At 42.5% G+C, this 4,617-nt stretch overlaps 1 pseudogene; it reads right to left on the bottom strand.

Moving 5' to 3' along the window:
* The window catches only part of LOC105518126, a 2,966-nt pseudogene extending 2,071 nt beyond the window's left edge, over positions 1–895 (bottom strand).
* Between the last annotated feature and the right edge of the window lie 3,722 nt (positions 896–4,617).

Here is a 4,617-nt window from a genome sequence, read left to right as displayed (position 1 = left end):
GGAAAATTATATCCCAGGATTGTGTAAAAGAAAGGCACAATTAGAGAATCATAAGACATTTAATGTGGCTAGAGAGTAGATTGCCTGTTAAGGGAGAGACAGGAAACATAGATGGAGATCATTCAGGGGCATCTCACAAAGACCACAGGCTATGCTGTTCAACTTGGACTTTCTCCCATTGAAAACAGAAAACCATTGAAAGGTTTTAAGCAAGGGGATGGCATTATTAGATTTATATTTCGGTAAGATTCTGGGGGTAATGACTGATAAATTCCATTGGCAAAGCATTTCAAACATGACTGCAAATCAGACCAGATATCATCCAACCAAATAAACTGAGAGGAAGAACAAGAACAATCACAGCCATTTCACTATTATTTTTCTTTAAAAAATGACTTAAAAATTATAGAGTAAGTAGACTAACAACGGAGACCATATATTTATGTCTCCAAAACCTGAGGGTTCTGCAAGAGATACCGAGCTCCAGATGATGATGCTGGGTCTTTCTCCAACCTCAGCATAAGCCAGGAGTGGGCAAAGCAGGTCTGGGAGAGCTCTGCCTGAAAGAGGACTCCAAGCTCCATGCTAGGGGCCTGGGCACCCTTACAGCAAGCCACAGAATCACTTTCAGCCAATGAGGACATGCCTCTCTTCTCTCCTTTTCTGTTTTTCTGAGTGGAGTATTGAAGAGTCAGGCACAAAGCATAGCATAGTGGACAAAGAAAATAATGTTTATGTTCATGAAAAATTCAACCCTAATTATACCTCTGGGAGCCAGTGAGAGTAATGAAATAGTGTGCCTGGGGTGTTCATTTTGTTACTAGATGCCAATCACAGGGTACTTATTTTCTGTGCCGTTTATAAAGCCTTTGATGGACACAGCTGCTTGCGTCATTTCATACAATTATAAGATATAAAGGATATTATGGTAATTCTTTGGGATGATGTTCATTTAGTATCTGGCCATGAGAATGCCGTTCTGCCTGTTAGTGCCATATTGCAGCCAATGCAATAATAGGCAGCTTAGCAGGGGCTCTCAAAAGTATACACATCAACTTTGGCTCAGACACCAGGGATACATTCTGCTGCCATTTAAGATGAACTATTTGTAATATGTTTGTTAAGAAAATGGTTTTAAAATTTTATTTCTGTCTCTCAATTTAGGAGTCATAGCTCCTAGATTTCAATCACGTGGACTGAATGACATGTACAAGGGTTTTTGACCCATCTGAGATGGAGAAAGCTCAAAGTATGTTTTCCAACAGCAAAAGCAAAACTAGATCCACTTTTTCCAAGATGACAGCCAGGTTTCCAAGAGAAAATGACCAGTCAGCTGAGGTGAACATGGAAAAGTGAAAAGATAAAACTAGCTAGTTGTGTTGTTAGAGGGACAGAGGATATATATAAGCAAAGTTCTTTGGCCCAAAACCAAATTCAGCAACTCAACCATATTGACTTTTGCCCATATTTATTTAGGTTGAGCCCTATAAAAATTCCTGATATTATACTGGTTTTGACCAACAACATCAGTGATTGCATATGCTTCAACCTAATGCTTCAGGAACAAAATCATGACCACCTAGAACTTGGCATAACCTGCAACTGCCTTAACTCCAAATCCTTAAATGCCATGGCTGCAGCCTCCTGTCCTCTAAACCTCTCATTTCCTCACCTCTATCACAAATCTGTGTAAAGCCAGATTGGTTTACAGCTCTTCAGGCCCAGTGAGCCACAAGTCCCCTTGGCATCTTTACAAGCAACTCCCACAGATACCTCAGTATAATTATTTTTAAAATATGTTTCAGGAAGTTTTTTACTTAAGCCACGAGGCTTGCCAAAATACTTCTCAGAAAATACTATTTTGATAGTATTAGAATTTTACCAATGACCTTAAGCAAGAGGCACAAAAGTGGAATGACCTCCAACTATGAGTTTTGATGAAAGTGAAAAATGCTACCTAAGCCAAAGCCACTGGTTCATGCATTCAGCTTTCCTCCATCTTATAAAATCCCAACCCCACTTTAATCTAGGGTCAGCTGTCCTCTAGTTGCTCTCTGATATGTATCAGTTGAACAAAGTCTTTAATCTCTGTGATGTGTACCAGTTGAATAAAGCCTTTAATCTCTATTTGAGTCACTTAAATAACTTTCTTTTGACATTTGGTACCCAGAAAAATGGATTTGGAATGCTGTTTGGGTTGTCTGTCCTCAAAGCTGTCTACTGGTATGTGTCCCGTGGTGTTTGGGTGGGTAGAATGGGATCAGCCTCTCTCTACCATGGTATTGAATTTTGTCTAATGTTGCTTTACTAAGAACACTGCTGTATAGGACAGAGCAAGTCTGAGGATGGACACTGTATGAGTTAGATGGAGCGCCAAGGTGCTGATTTGTTTATGCTGTCTTAGAAACCATTTGCAAGGGAAGAAGGTAGAATGAAATAGGGCAGAAGGGAATTTAAATATCCTCGGGTGTGTGATGAGTGTACATTTCAGCTCGTGAACTAAGGAGTCCAATAACTAGAACTTGCTTTATAGTCCATGACTCTACTTAATTTCTGACAGCCCTAGGCCCTCAGGCTGGGCAATAAGGCGAAACTCTGTCTCTACAAATAATACAAATATTGCCCTGCTGGGCTACAGGAAAAACAACCTCAGCTTTTCTTGGGAACCGCACACAAGCCTAGGGTCTTGCTAAGGCATTGGGGATAGGGGAAAGCTATTTGGTCTTCAGTCATCAGTGCCTATGGGAAGTCACAATGACATCTGTTATCCTGTCCTCCTGACTCCTTCAAGGCCAGGCAGGTCTCAGCTATTCCTGTGCTGGAAGCCTTTCTGAAATGTGTCTTTCTCTGGATTCTTGCTCTAACAGGGCTACCAAAAAAACAGGGTAATGCACCTCTACTCCTGCCACATCTACTCCTGCCGCCATAGCACTCTTCTCTTCTTCCCAGCCTGGAACAATCTTTTTTTTTCTTTTTTCTTTTTTTTTGAGACGGAGTCTCATCTCACTCTGCCACCCAGGTTGGAGTGCAGTGACACGATCTTGGCTCACTGCAACCTCTGCCTCCTGCGTTCAAGCGATTCTCCTGCCTCAGCCTCCTGAGTAGCTGGGATTACAGGCGCCCGCCACTGCACCTAGCTAATTTTTTTTTTTTTTAATTTTTTTTTAGTAGAGACAGGGTTTCACCACATTGGCCGGGCTGGTCTCGAACTCCTGGTCTTGTGGTTTGCCCGCCTTGGCCTCCCAAAGTGCTGTAATTACAGGCATGAGCCACCACATCTGACCAGAACAATCTATTTTTAGTCTGGGGAAAATCCTTCTCCTTTCATGTTTATTCAACTAAATTATTCTCAGGAATTCACTTCTTCTAAGTATAAAAAGCCAGCAAGACTTCTAGGGTAGTTCTCTTTTCTGACTTGCCACATACCTCCCATGAAGCAATGACCACCAAGCTGACTTAAATGAGGTGAGGAGAAGGGGGAAACAGAGGGAATAAAGAACACATACATTGATATATCTTTTGATTTTTACTTCCCTTCCGTGATGTCTTCTCCATGCTGAGTCTGGTAACTTGGGCTTTGGAATTTACTGATTGGGTAATGCTCCCTGGAGCTGAGAGTGGGTGCCCCTGCCCGAAGGCTTAGATAGCAATCAGGGAAGGGTGGCTCTCCAAAGTGACTGTTACCACAAAGGAGGCAGAGAGAATCAGGGCAGCAGTAAATACTTGGTAGAAAACTAAGCAGTAAAGCCTGGTAGTCTTTTGTGACCTTCTGCCATCCCATAATGATTGGATGTTTCTCCTGTGGCCCCAGAACACTTTCTTCTATCGCCGTAGACCACATTCTACTGGGATGGCCATCTTCATTCCTATCTCCTTCTATACAGAAGGGAAGCTCCTGAGCTGAGGACCTATATTTGTTCATCTGCACACCATAAGCCCCTAAAAGATGGAGACTGAATGAGTAGAGATTGAATGAGTAACTCCTTGAAACCTCATGGGCTCTGTACCAGCCACAGGTGACTCGCATACCCTGGGTGAGCAAGGCCTGCAGATGGAAATTGTGGATAACAGCAAACTGTGCGGCTCAGCAAAATGAAGATCAATAGATAGGAAGCACAGGCCAAAGCAAGCCAGACAATATTTAAAGCTCACAAATATAAAATCATGGACTTGAATTGTAAAATTCAGCTGGAATAGAGGTGATGTGACTAAAGAGCAGTGCACATAAGAAAGACACAAAGATTGTAGTTGTTTCTCAACGTAATATGAGTAAATGGCTCAATGTAACTGACAAAAGAAAAACAGCAACAACAAAAATGAGTAACCTGACAAATAGCTGCATCTGGAGAGGTACACAATCTAAAACAAATGGGTTCACAGTTTTGCCGGCCATACAGAAAGCATAATGCTGGCCTCTGCTCAGCTTCTGGGGAGGCTTCAGGAAGCTTTCAGTCATGGCAGAAGGTTAAAGGGAAGCAGGCACATCTTACATGGCCGCAGCAGGAGCAAGAGGGTCGGTGGGAGGTGCCACACACTTTTAAACAACCAGATCTCACTGTAGCTCACTCGTTATCAGAACACCTCCCAGGGAATGGTGCTGCCCATTCATGAGAACTC

This window comes from Colobus angolensis, unplaced genomic scaffold, assembly GCF_000951035.1.
Source record: "Colobus angolensis palliatus isolate OR3802 unplaced genomic scaffold, Cang.pa_1.0 Scaffold311, whole genome shotgun sequence".
Taxonomy (NCBI): Eukaryota; Metazoa; Chordata; class Mammalia; order Primates; family Cercopithecidae; genus Colobus; species Colobus angolensis.
Note: the sequence above shows the minus strand (reverse complement) of the source record. Positions and strands in the feature narration are given on the sequence as shown.